Source organism: Ambystoma mexicanum, chromosome 6q (assembly GCF_040938575.1).
Source record: "Ambystoma mexicanum isolate Mex_15411 chromosome 6q, UKY_AmexF1_1, whole genome shotgun sequence".
In the NCBI taxonomy this organism is placed as follows: domain Eukaryota; kingdom Metazoa; phylum Chordata; class Amphibia; order Caudata; family Ambystomatidae; genus Ambystoma; species Ambystoma mexicanum.
This window is the reverse complement of record NC_090937.1, coordinates 1678489975-1678505289: the sequence shown is the minus strand read 5'-3', so window position 1 is coordinate 1678505289 and position 15315 is coordinate 1678489975.

Sequence of the window (15315 nt, the reverse complement as noted above, 5' to 3'; positions counted from 1 at the left end):
ATACTATCCTCCTACAAAACTCTGGCCACCCAAAACAAGAAAGCTATAACCCTAGCCAAATCATCCTCCTATAATGAGAGAATCACTAGCAAATGATGAGGATGCCCACAGGAATCTATACTATCCTCCTACAAGACTCTGGTTAGCCAATACAAGAAAGCTATAACCCTAGCCAACTCATCCTCCCATAATGAGAGAATCACTAGCAAATGGAGAGGATGCCCACAGGAATCTATACTATCCTCCTACAAGACTCTGGTTAGCCAATACAAGAAAGCTATAACCCTAGCCAAATCATTCTCCTATAACGAGAGAATCACTAGCAAATGGAGAGTATCTCCACAGGAATCTATACTATACTCCTACAAGACTCTGGTTAGACAATACAAGAAAGCTATAACCCTAGCCAAATTATCCTCATATAACGAGAGAATCACTAGCAAATGCAGAGGATGCCCAGAGGAATCTATACTATCCTCCTACAAGACTCTGGCCACCCAAGAAAAGAAAGCTATAACCCTAGCCAAATCATCCTCCTATAACGAGAGAATCACTAGCAAATGGAGAGGAACCCCACAGGAATCTATACTTTCCTCCTACAAGACTCTGGCCACCCGATACAAGAAAGCTATAACCCTAGCCAAATCATCCTCCTATAACGAGAGAATCACTAGCAAATGGAGAGTATCCCCACAGGAATCTATACTATCCTCCTACAAGACTCTGGCCACCCGATACAAGAAAGCTATAACCCTAGCCAAATCATCCTCCTATAACGAGAGAATCACTAGCAAATGGAGAGGATGCCCACAGGAATCTACACTATCCTCCTACAAGACTCTGGTTAGCCAATGCAAGAAAGCTATAACACTAGCCAAATCATCCTCCTATAACGAGAGAATCACTAGCAAATGGAGATTATCCCCACAGGAATCTGTACTATCCTCCTACAAGACTCTGGCCACTCAATACAAGAAAGCTATAACCCTAGCCAAATTATCCTCATATAACGAAAGAATCACTAGCAAATGGAGAGGATCCCCACAGGAATCTATACTATCCTCCTACAAGACTCTGGTTAGCCAATACAAGAAAGTTATAACCCTAGCCAAATCATCCTCCTATAACGAGAGAATCAATAGCAAATGGAGAGGATGCCCACAGGAATCTATACTATCCTCCTACAAGACTGTGGCCACCCAATACAAGAAAGCTTTAACCCTAGCCAAATTATCCTCATATAACGAGAGAATCACTAGCAAATGGAGAGGATGCCCACAGGAATCTATACTATCCTCCTACAAGACTCTGGCCACCCAATACAAGAAAGCTTTAACCCTAGCCAAATAATCCTCCTATAACGAGAGAATCACTAGCAAATGGAGAGGATGCCCACAGGAATCTATACTATCCTCCTACAAGACTATGGCCACCCAAGACAAGAACGCTATAACCCTAGCCAAATCATCCTCCTGTAACGAGAGAATCACTAGCAAATGGAGAGTATCCCCACAGGAATCTATACTATCCTCCTACAAGACTCTGGCCACCCGATACAAGAAAGCTATAACCCTAGCCAAATCATCCTCATATAATGAGAGAATCACTAGCAAATGGAAAGGATGCCCACAGGAATCTATACTATCCTCCTACAAGACTCTGGCCACCCGATACAAGAAAGCTATAACCCTAGCCAAATCATCCTCCTATAACAAGAGAATCACTAGCAAATGGAGAGGAACCCCACAGGAATCTATACAATCCTCCTACAAGACTCTGGCCACCCGATACAAGAAAGCTATAACCCTAGCCAAATCATCCTCCTATAACGAGAGAATCACTAGCAAATGGAGAGGAACCCCACAGGAATCTATACTATCCTCCTACAAGACTCTGGCTAGCCAATACAAGAAAGCTATAACCCTAGCCAAATCATCCTCCTATAACAAGAGAATCACTAGCAAATGGAGAGGATGCCCACAGGAATCTATACTATCCTACTACAAAACTTTGGCCACCCAAAACAAGAAAGCTATAACCCTAGCCAAATCATCCTCCTATAATGAGAGAATCACTAGCAAATGGAGAGGATGCCCACAGGAATCTATACTATCCTCCTACAAGACTCTGGTTAGCCAATGCAAGAAAGCTATAACACTAGTCAAATCATCCTCCTATAATGAGAGAATCACTAGCAAATGGAGATTATCCCCACAGGAATCTGTACTATCCTCCTACAAGACTCTGGCCACTCAATACAAGAAAGCTATAACCCTAGCCAAATTATCCTCATATAACGAAAGAATCACTAGCAAATGGAGAGGATCCCCACAGGAATCTATACTATCCTCCTACAAGACTTTGGTTAGCCAATACAAGAAAGTTATAACCCTAGCCAAATCATCCTCCTATAACGAGAGAATCACTAGCAAATGGAGAGGATGCCCACAGGAATCTGTACTATCCTCCTACAAGACTCTGGCCACCCAATACAAGAAAGCTTTAACCCTAGCCAAATCATCCTCCTATAACGAGAGAATCACTAGCAAATGGAAAGGATGCCCAGAGGAATCTATACTATCCTCCTACAAGACTCTGGCCACCCGATACAAGAAAGCTATAACCCTAGCCAAATCATCCTCCTATAACGAGAGAATCACTAGCAAATGGAGAGGATGCCCACAGGAATCTATACTATCCTCCTACAAGACTCTGGCCACCCGATACAAGAAAGCTATAACCCTAGCCAAATCATCCTCCTATAACGAGAGAATCACTAGCAAATGGAGAGGATGCCCACAGGAATCTATACTATCCTCCTACAAGACTCTGGTTAGCCAATACAAGAAAGCTATAACCCTAGCCAAATTATCCTCCTATAACGAGAGAATCACTAGTAAATGGAGAGTATCCCCACAGGAATCTGTACTATCCTCCTACAAGACTCTGGCCACCCAATACAAGAAAGCTTTTACCCTAGCCAAATCATCCTCCTATAACGAGAGAATCACTAGCAAATGGAGAGGAAGCCCAGAGGAATCTATACTATCCTCCTACAAGACTCTGGCCACCCAATACAAGAAAGCTATAACCCTAGCCAAATCATTCTCCTATAACAAGAGAATCACTAGCAAATGCAGAGTATCCCCACAGGAATCTATACTATCCTCCTACAAGAATCTGGCCACGCAAAACAAGAAAGCTATAACCCTAGCCAAATCATCCTCCTATAAAAAGAGAATCACTAGCAAATGGAGAGTATACCCACAGGAATCTATACTATCCTCCTACAAGACTCTGGCCACCCGATACAAGAAAGCTATAAACCTAGCCAAATCATCCTCCTATAACGAGAGAATCACTAGCAAATGGAGAGTATCCCCACAGGAATCTATACTATCCTCCTACAAAACTCTGGTTAGCCAATACAAGAAAGCTATAACCCTAGCCAAATCATCGTCCTACAACGAGAGAATCACTAGCAAATGGAGAGTATCCCCACAGGAATCTATACTATCCTCCTACAAGACTCTGGCCACCCAATACAAGAAAGCTATAACCCTAGCCAAATCATCCTCCTATAATGAGAGAATCACTAGCAAATGGAGAGGATGCCCACTGGAATCTATACTATCCTCCTACAAGACTCTGGCCACCCAATACAAGAAAGCTATAACCCTAGCCTAATCATCCTCCTATAACGAGAGAATCACTAGCAAATGGAGAGGATCCCCACAGGAATCTATACCATCCTCCTACAAAACTTTGGCCACCCAAAACAAGAAAGCTATAACCCTAGCCAAATCATCCTCCTATAACGAGAGAATCACTAGCAAATGGAGAGGATGCCCACAGGAATCTATACTATCCTCCTACTAGACTCTGGTTAGCCAATACAAGAAAGTTATAACCCTAGCCAAATCATCCTCCTATAACGAGAGAATCACTAGCAAATGGAGAGGATGCCCACAGGAATCTATACTATCCTCCTACAAGACTCTGGCCACCCAATACAAGAAAGCTTTAACCCTAGCCAAATTATCCTCATATAACGAGACAATCACTAGCAAATGGAGAGGATGCCCAGAGGAATCTATACTATCCTCCTACAAGACTCTGGCCACCCGATACAAGAAAGCTATAACCCTAGCCAAATCATCCTCCTATAACGAGAGAATCACTAGCAAATGGAGAGGATGCCCACAGGAATCTATACTATCCTCCTACAAGACTCTGGCCACCCAATACAAGAAAGCTATAACCCTAGCCAAATCATTCTCCTATAACAAGAGAATCACTAGCAAATGCAGAGTATCCCCACAGGAATCTATACTATCCTCCTACAAGACTCTGGCCACGCAAAACAAGAAAGCTATAACCCTAGCCAAATCATCCTCCTATAAAAAGAGAATCACTAGCAAATGGAGAGTATACCCACAGGAATCTATACTATCCTCCTACAAGACTCTGGCACCCCAATACAAGAAAGCTATAGCCCTAGCCAAATCATCCTCCTATAACGAGAGAATCAGTAGCAAATGGAGAGTATCCCCACAGGAATCTATACTATCCCCCTACAAAACTCTGGTTAGCCAATACAAGAAAGCTATAACCCTAGCCAAAACATCCTCCTATAACGAGAGAATCACTAGCAAATGGAGAGTATCCCCACAGGAATCTATACTATCCTCCTACAAGACTCTGGCCACCCAATACAAGAAAGCTATAACCGTAGCCAAATTATCCTCATATAACGAAAGAATCACTAGCAAATGCAGAGGATGCCCAGAGGAATCTATACTATCCTCCTACAAGACTCTGGTTAGCCAATACAAGAAAGCTATAACCGTAGCCAAATCATCCTCCTATAACGAGAGAATCACTAGCAAATGGAGAGGATGCCCACAGGAATCTATACTATCCTCCTACAAGACTCTGGCCACCCAATACAAGAAAGCTATAACCCTAGCCTAATCATCCTCCTATAACGAGAGAATCACTAGCAAATGGAGAGGATGCCCACAGGAATCTATACTATCCTCCTACAAGACTCTGGTTAGCCAATGAAAGAAAGCTATTACACTAGCCAAATCATCCTCCTGTAACGAGAGAATCACTAGCAAATGGAGAGTATTACCACAGGAATCTATACTATCCTCCTACAAGACTCTGGCCACCAAATACGAGAAAGCTATAACCCTAGCCAAATCATCCTCCTATAACGAGAGAATCACTAGCAAATGGAGAGCAACCCCACAGGAATCTATACTATCCTCCTACAAAACTCTGGCCACCCAAAACAAGAAAGCTATAACCCTAGCCAAGTCATCCTCCTATAACGAGAGAATCACTAGCAAATGAAGAGGATGCCACAGGAATCTATACTATCCTCCTACAAAACTCTGGCCACCCAAAACAAGGAAGCTATAACCCTAGCCAAATCATCCTCCTATAATGAGAGAATCACTAGCAAATACAGAGTATCCCCACAGGAATCTATACTATTCTCCTACAAGACTCTGGTTAGCCAATACAAGAAAGCTATAACCCTAGCCAACTCATCCTCCTATAACGAGAGAATCACTAGCAAATGGAGAGGATGCCCACAGGAATCTATACTATCCTCCTACAAGACTCTGGTTAGCCAATACAAGAAAGCTATAACCCTAGCCAAATCATCGTCCTACAACGAGAGAATCACTAGCAAATGGAGAGTATCCCCACAGGAATCTATACTATCCTCCTACAAGACTCTGGCCACCCAATACAAGAAAGCTATAACCCTAGCCAAATCATCCTCCTATAATGAGAGAATCACTAGCAAATGGAGAGGATGCCCACTGGAATCTATACTATCCTCCTACAAGACTCTGGCCACCCAATACAAGAAAGCTATAACCCTAGCCTAATCATCCTCCTATAACGAGAGAATCACTAGCAAATGGAGAGGATCCCCACAGGAATCTATACCATCCTCCTACAAAACTTTGGCCACCCAAAACAAGAAAGCTATAACCCTAGCCAAATCATCCTCCTATAACGAGAGAATCACTAGCAAATGGAGAGGATGCCCACAGGAATCTATACTATCCTCCTACTAGACTCTGGTTAGCCAATACAAGAAAGTTATAACCCTAGCCAAATCATCCTCCTATAACGAGAGAATCACTAGCAAATGGAGAGGATGCCCACAGGAATCTATACTATCCTCCTACAAGACTCTGGCCACCCAATACAAGAAAGCTTTAACCCTAGCCAAATTATCCTCATATAACGAGACAATCACTAGCAAATGGAGAGGATGCCCAGAGGAATCTATACTATCCTCCTACAAGACTCTGGCCACCCGATACAAGAAAGCTATAACCCTAGCCAAATCATCCTCCTATAACGAGAGAATCACTAGCAAATGGAGAGGATGCCCACAGGAATCTATACTATCCTCCTACAAGACTCTGGCCACCCAATACAAGAAAGCTATAACCCTAGCCAAATCATTCTCCTATAACAAGAGAATCACTAGCAAATGCAGAGTATCCCCACAGGAATCTATACTATCCTCCTACAAGACTCTGGCCACGCAAAACAAGAAAGCTATAACCCTAGCCAAATCATCCTCCTATAAAAAGAGAATCACTAGCAAATGGAGAGTATACCCACAGGAATCTATACTATCCTCCTACAAGACTCTGGCACCCCAATACAAGAAAGCTATAGCCCTAGCCAAATCATCCTCCTATAACGAGAGAATCAGTAGCAAATGGAGAGTATCCCCACAGGAATCTATACTATCCCCCTACAAAACTCTGGTTAGCCAATACAAGAAAGCTATAACCCTAGCCAAAACATCCTCCTATAACGAGAGAATCACTAGCAAATGGAGAGTATCCCCACAGGAATCTATACTATCCTCCTACAAGACTCTGGCCACCCAATACAAGAAAGCTATAACCGTAGCCAAATTATCCTCATATAACGAAAGAATCACTAGCAAATGCAGAGGATGCCCAGAGGAATCTATACTATCCTCCTACAAGACTCTGGTTAGCCAATACAAGAAAGCTATAACCGTAGCCAAATCATCCTCCTATAACGAGAGAATCACTAGCAAATGGAGAGGATGCCCACAGGAATCTATACTATCCTCCTACAAGACTCTGGCCACCCAATACAAGAAAGCTATAACCCTAGCCTAATCATCCTCCTATAACGAGAGAATCACTAGCAAATGGAGAGGATGCCCACAGGAATCTATACTATCCTCCTACAAGACTCTGGTTAGCCAATGAAAGAAAGCTATTACACTAGCCAAATCATCCTCCTGTAACGAGAGAATCACTAGCAAATGGAGAGTATTACCAAAGGAATCTATACTATCCTCCTACAAGACTCTGGCCACCAAATACGAGAAAGCTATAACCCTAGCCAAATCATCCTCCTATAACGAGAGAATCACTAGCAAATGGAGAGCAACCCCACAGGAATCTATACTATCCTCCTACAAAACTCTGGCCACCCAAAACAAGAAAGCTATAACCCTAGCCAAGTCATCCTCCTATAACGAGAGAATCACTAGCAAATGAAGAGGATGCCACAGGAATCTATACTATCCTCCTACAAAACTCTGGCCACCCAAAACAAGGAAGCTATAACCCTAGCCAAATCATCCTCCTATAACGAGAGAATCACTAGCAAATACAGAGTATCCCCACAGGAATCTATACTATTCTCCTACAAGACTCTGGTTAGCCAATACAAGAAAGCTATAACCCTAGCCAACTCATCCTCCTATAACGAGAGAATCACTAGCAAATGGAGAGGATGCCCACAGGAATCTATACTATCCTCCTACAAGACTCTGGTTAGCCAATACAAGAAAGCTATAACCCTAGCCAAATCATTCTCCTATAACGAGAGAATCACTAGCAAATGGAGAGTATCTCCACAGGAATCTATACTATCCTCCTACAAGACTCTGGTTAGACAATACAAGAAAGCTATAACCCTAGCCAAATTATCCTCATATAACGAAAGAATCACTAGCAAATGCAGAGGATGCCCAGAGGAATCTATACTATCCTCCTACAAGACTCTGGTTAGCCAATACAAGAAAGCTATAACCCTAGCCAAATCATCCTCCTATAACAAAAGAATCACTAGCAAATGGAGAGGATGCCCACAGGAATCTATACTATCCTCCTACAAGACTCTGGCCACCCAAGACAAGAAAGCTATAACCCTAGCCAAATCATCCTCCTGTAACAAGAGAATCACTAGCAAATGGAGAGTATCCCCACAGGAATCTATACTATCCTCCTACAAGACTCTGGCCACCCGATACAAGAAAGCTATAACCCTAGGCTAATCATCCTCCTATAACGAGAGAATCACTAGCAAATGGAGAGGAACCCCACAGGAATCTATACTTTCCTCCTACAAGACTCTGGCCACCCGATACAAGAAAGCTATAACCCTAGCCAAATCATCCTCCTATAACGAGAGAATCACTAGCAAATGGAGAGTATCCCCACAGGAATCTATACTATCCTCCTACAAGACTCTGGCCACCCGATACAAGAAAGCTATAACCCTAGCCAAATCATCCTCCTATAACGAGAGAATCACTAGCAAATGGAGATTATCCACACAGGAATCTGTACTATCCTCCTACAAGACTCTGGCCACTCAATACAAGAAAGCTATAACCCTGGCCAAATTATCCTCATATAATGAAAGAATCACTAGCAAATGGAGAGGATCCCCACAGGAATCTATACTATCCTCCTACAAGACTCTGGTTAGCCAATACAAGAAAGTTATAACCCTAGCCAAATCATCCTCCTATAACGAGAGAATCACTAGCAAATGGAGAGGATGCCCACAGGAATCTATACTATCCTCCTACAAGACTGTGGCCACCCAATACAAAAAAGCTTTAACCCTAGCCAAATTATCCTCATATAACGAGAGAATCACTAGCAAATGGAGAGGATGCCCACAGGAATCTATACTATCCTCCTACAAGACTCTGGCCACCCAATACAAGAAAGCTTTAACCCTAGCCAAATAAGCCTCCTATAACGAGAGAATCACTAGCAAATGGAGAGGATGCCCACAGGAATCTATACTATCCTCCTACAAGACTCTGGCCACCCAATACAAGAAAGCTATAACCCTAGCCTAATCATCCTCCTATAACGAGAGAATCACTAGCAAATGGAGAGGATGCCCCACAGGAATCTATACCATCCTCCTACAAAACTTTGGCCACCCAAAACAAGAAAGCTATAACCCTAGCCAAACCATCCTCCTATAACGAGAGAATCACTAGCAAATGGAGAGGATGCCCAGAGGAATCTATACTATCGTCCTACAAGACTCTGGCCAACCAATACAAGAAAGCTATAACCCTAGCCAAATCATTCTCCTATAACAAGAGAATCACTAGCAAATGCAGAGTATCCCCACAGGAATCTATACTATCCTCCTACAAAACTCTGGTTAGCCAATACAAGAAAGCTATAACCCCAGCCAAATCATCCTCCTATAACGAGAGAATCACTAGCAAATGGAGAGTATCCCCACAGGAATCTATACTATCCTCCTACAAGACTCTGGCCACCCAATACAAGAAAGCTATAACCCTAGCCAAATTATCCTCATATAACGAAAGAATCACTAGCAAATGCAGAGGATGCCCAGAGGAATCTATACTATCCTCCTACAAGACTCTGGCCACCCAAAACAAGAAAGCTATAACCCTAGCCAAATCATCCTCCTATAACGAGAGAATCACTAGCAAATGCAGAGGATGCCCACAGGAATCTATACCATCCTCCTACAAAACTTTGGCCACCCAAAACAAGAAAGCTATAACCCTAGCCAAATCATCCTCCTATAACGAGAGAATCATTAGCAAATGGAGAGGATGCCCACAGGAATCTATAATATCCTCCTACAAGACTCTGGTTAGCCAATGCAAGAAAGCTATTACACTAGCCAAATCATCCTCCTGTAACGAGAGAATCACTAGCAAATGGAGAGTATTACCACAGGAATCTATACTATCCTCCTACAAGACTCTGGTTAGCCAATACAAGAAAGCTATAACCCTAGCCAAATCATCCTCCTATAACGAGAGAATCACTAGCAAATGGAGAGGATACCCACAGGAATCTATACTATCCTCCTACAAGACTCTGGTTAGCCAATACAAGAAAGCTATAACCCTAGCCAAATCATTCTCCTATAACGAGAGAATCACTAGCAAATGGAGAGTATCTCCACAGGAATCTATACTATCCTCCTACAAGACTCTGGTTAGACAATACAAGAAAGCTATAACCCTAGCCAAATTATCCTCATATAACGAAAGAATCACTAGCAAATGCAGAGGATGCCAAGAGGAATCTATACTATCCTCCTACAAGACTCTGGTTAGCCAATACAAGAAAGCTATAACCCTAGCCAAATCATCCTCCTATAACAAGAGAATCACTAGCAAATGGAGAGGATGCCCAAAGGAATCTATACTATCCTCCTACAAGACTCTGGCCACCCAAGACAAGAAAGCTATAACCCTAGCCAAATCATCCTCCTGTAACGAGAGAATCACTAGCAAATGGAGAGTATCCCCACAGGAATCTATACTATCCTCCTACAAGACTCTGGCCACCCGATACAAGAAAGCTATAACCCTAGCCAAATCATCCTCCTATAACGAGAGAATCACTAGCAAATGGAAAGGATGCCCACAGGAATCTATACTATCCTCCTACAAGACTCTGGCCACCCGATACAAGAAAGCTATAACCCTAGCCAAATCATCCTCCTATAACGAGAGAATCACTAGCAAATGGAGAGGAACCCCACAGGAATCTATACTATCCTCCTACAAGACTCTGGCCACCCGATACAAGAAAGCTATAACCCTAGCCAAATCATCCTCCTATAACGAGAGAATCACTAGCAAATGGAGAGTATCCCCACAGGAATCTATACTATCCTCCTACAAGACTCTGGCCACCCGATACAAGAAAGCTATAACCCTAGCCAAATCATCCTCCTATAACGAGAGAATCACTAGCAAATGGAGAGGAACCCCACAGGAATCTATACTATCCTCCTACAAGACTCTGGTTAGCCAATACAAGAAAGCTATAACCCTAGCCAAATCATCCTCCTATAACAAGAGAATCACTAGCAAATTGAGAGGATGCCCACAGGAATCTATACTATCCTACTACAAAACTTTGGCCACCCAAAACAAGAAAGCTATAACCCTAGCCAAATCATCCTCCTATAACGAGAGAATCACTAGCAAATGGAGAGTATCCCCACAGGAATCTGTACTATCCTCCTACAAGACTCTGGCCACCCAATACAAGAAAGCTTTAACCCTACCCAAATCATCCTCCTAAAACGAGAGAATCACTAGCAAATGGAGAGGATGCCCAGAGGAATCTATACTATCCTCCTACAAGACTCTGGCCACCCAATACGAGAAAGCTATAACCCTAGCCAAATCATCCTCCTATAACGAGAGAATCACTAGCAAATGGAGAGGATGCCCACAGGAATCTATACTATCCACCTAAAAGACTCTGGCCACCTGAAACAAGAAAGCTATAACCCTAGCCAAATCATCCTCCTATAACAGGAGAATCACTAGCAAATGGAGAGGATGCCCACAAGAATCTATACTATCCTCCTACAAGACTCTGGTTAGCCAATACAAGAAAGCTATAACCCTAGCCAAATCATTCTCCTATAACGAGAGAATCATTAGCAAATGGAGATTATCTCCACAGGAATCTATACTATCCTCCTACAAGACTCTGGCCACCCGATACAAGAAAGCTATAACCCTAGGCTAATCATCCTCCTATAACGAGAGAATCACAAGCAAATGGAGAGGATGCCCACAGGAATCTATACTATCCTCCTACAAGACTCTGGCCACCCGATACAAGAAAGCTATAACCCTAGCCAAATCATCCTCCTATAACGAGAGAATCACTAGCAAATGGAGAGGAACCCCACAGGAATCTATACTTTCCTCCTACAAGACTCTGGCCACCCGATACAAGAAAGCTATAACCCTAGCCAAATCATCCTCCTATAACGAGAGAATCACTAGCAAATGGAGAGTATCCCCACAGGAATCTATACTATCCTCCTACAAGACTCTGGCCACCCGATACAAGAAAGCTATAACCCTAGCCAAATCATCCTCCTATAACGAGAGAATCACTAGCAAATGGAGAGGATGCCCACAGGAATCTACACTATCCTCCTACAAGACTCCGGTTAGCCAATGCAAGAAAGCTGTAACACTAGCCAAATCATCCTCCTATAACGAGAGAATCACTAGCAAATGGAGATTATCCCCACAGGAATCTGTACTATCCTCCTACAAGACTCTCGCCACTCAATACAAGAAAGCTATAACCCTAGCCAAATTATCCTCATATAATGAAAGAATCACTAGCAAATGGAGAGGATCCCCACAGGAATCTATACTATCCTCCTACAAGACTCTGGTTAGCCAATACAAGAAAGTTATAACCCTAGCCAAATCATCCTCCTATAAGAGAGAATCACTAGCAAATGGAGAGGATGCCCACAGGAATCTATACTATCCTCCTACAAGACTGTGGCCACCCAATACAAGAAAGCTTTAACCCTAACCAAATTATCCTCATATAACGAGAGAATCACTAGCAAATGGAGAGGATGCCCACAGGAATCTATACTATCCTCCTACAAGACTCTGGTTAGCCAATGCAAGAAAGCTATTACACTAGCCAAATCATCCTCCTGTAACGAGAGAATCACTAGCAAATGGAGAGTATTACCACAGGAATCTATACTATCCTCCTACAAGACTCTGGTTAGCCAATACAAGAAAGCTATAACCCTAGCCAAATCATCCTCCTATAACGAAAGAATCACTAGCAAATGCAGAGGATGCCCAGAGGAATCTATACTATCCTCCTACAAGACTCTGGTTAGCCAATACAAGAAAGCTATAACCCTAGCCAAATCATCCTCCTGTAACGAGAGAATCACTAGCAAATGGAGAGTATCCCCACAGGAATCTATACTATCCTCCTACAAGACTCTGGCCACCCGATACAAGAAAGCTATAACCCTAGGCTAATCATCCTCCTATAACGAGAGAATCACTAGCAAATGGAGAGGATGCCCACAGGAATCTATACTATCCTCCTACAAGACTCTGGTTAGCCAATACAAGAAAGCTATAACCCTAGCCAAATCATCCTCCTATAACGAAAGAATCACTAGCAAATGCAGAGGATGCCCACAGGAATCTATACTATCCTCCTACAAGACTCTGGTTAGCCAATACAAGAAAGCTATAACCCTAGGCTAATCATCCTCCTATAACGAGAGAATCACTAGCAAATGGAGAGGATGCCCACAGGAATCTATACTATCCTCCTAGAAGACTCTGGCCACCCGATACAAGAAAGCTATAACCCTAGCCAAATCATCCTCCTATAACGAGAGAATCACTAGCAAATGGAGAGTATTACCACAGGAATCTATACTATCCTCCTACAAGACTCTGGTTAGCCAATACAAGAAAGCTATAACCCTAGCCAAATCATCCTCCTATAACGAGAGAATCACTAGCAAATGGAGAGGATGCCCACAGGAATCTATACTATCCTCCTACAAGACTCTGGTTAGCCAATGCAAGAAAGCTATTACACTAGCCAAATCATCCTCCTGTAACGAGAGAATCACTAGCAAATGGAGAGTATTACCACAGGAATCTATACTATCCTCCTACAAGACTCTGGTTAGCCAATACAAGAAAGCTATAACCCTAGCCAAATCATCCTCCAATAACGAGAGAATCACTAGCAAATGGAGAGGATGCCCACAGGAATCTATACTATCCTCCTACAAGACTCTGGTTAGCCAATACAAGAAAGCTATAACCCTAGCCAAATCATTCTCCTATAACGAGAGAATCACTAGCAAATGGAGAGGATGCCCACAGGAATCTATACTATCCTCCTACAAGACTCTGGCCACCCGATACAAGAAAGCTATAACCCTAGCCAAATCATCCTCCTATAACGAGAGAATCACTAGCAAATGGAGAGGAACCCCACAGGAATCTATACTTTCCTCCTACAAGACTCTGGCCACCCGATACAAGAAAGCTATAACCCTAGCCAAATTATCCTCATATAACGAAAGAATCACTAGCAAATGCAGAGGATGCCCAGAGGAATCTATACTATCCTCCTACAAGACTCTGGTTAGCCAATACAAGAAAGCTATAACCCTACCCAAATCATCCTCCTATAACGAGAGAATCACTAGCAAATGGAGAGGATGCCCACAGGAATCTATACTATCCTCCTACAAGACTCTGGCCACCCAATACAAGAAAGCTATAACCCTAGCCTAATCATCCTCCTATAACGAGAGAATCACTAGCAAATGGAGAGGATGCCCACAGGAATCTATACCATCCTCCTACAAAACTTTGGCCACCCAAAACAAGAAAGCTATAACCCTAGCCAAATCATCCTCCTATAACGAGAGAATCACTAGCAAATGGAGAGGATGCCCACAGGAATCTATACTATCCTCCTACAAGACTCTGGTTAGCCAATGCAAGAAAGCTATTACACTAGCCAAATCATCCTCCTGTAACGAGAGAATCACTAGCAAATGGAGAGTATTACCACAGGAATCTATACTATCCTCCTACAAGACTCTGGCCACAAGATACAAGAAAGCTATAACCCTAGCCAAATCATCCTCCTATAACGAGAGAATCACTAGCAAATGGAGAGGATCCCCACAGGAATCTATACTATACTCCTACAAGACTCTGGCCACCCAATACAAGAAAGCTATAACCCTAGCCAAATCATCCTCCTATAACGAGAGAATCACTAGCAAAAGGAAAGGATGCCCACAGGAATCTATACTATCCTCCTACAAAACTCTGGCCACCCAAAACAAGAAAGCTATAACCCTAGCCAAATCGTCCTCCTATAACGAGAGAATCACTAGCAAATACAGAGTATCCCCACAGGAATCTATACTATCCTCCTACAAGACTCTGGCCACCCAATACGAGAAATCTATAACACTAGCCAAATCATCCTCCTATAATGAGAGAATCACTAGCAAATGGAGAGGATGCCCACAGGAATCTATACTATCCTCCTACAAGGCTCTGGTTAGCCAATACAAGAAAGCTATAACCCTAGCCAACTCATCCTCCTATAACAAGAGAATCACTAGCAAATGGAGAGGATGCCC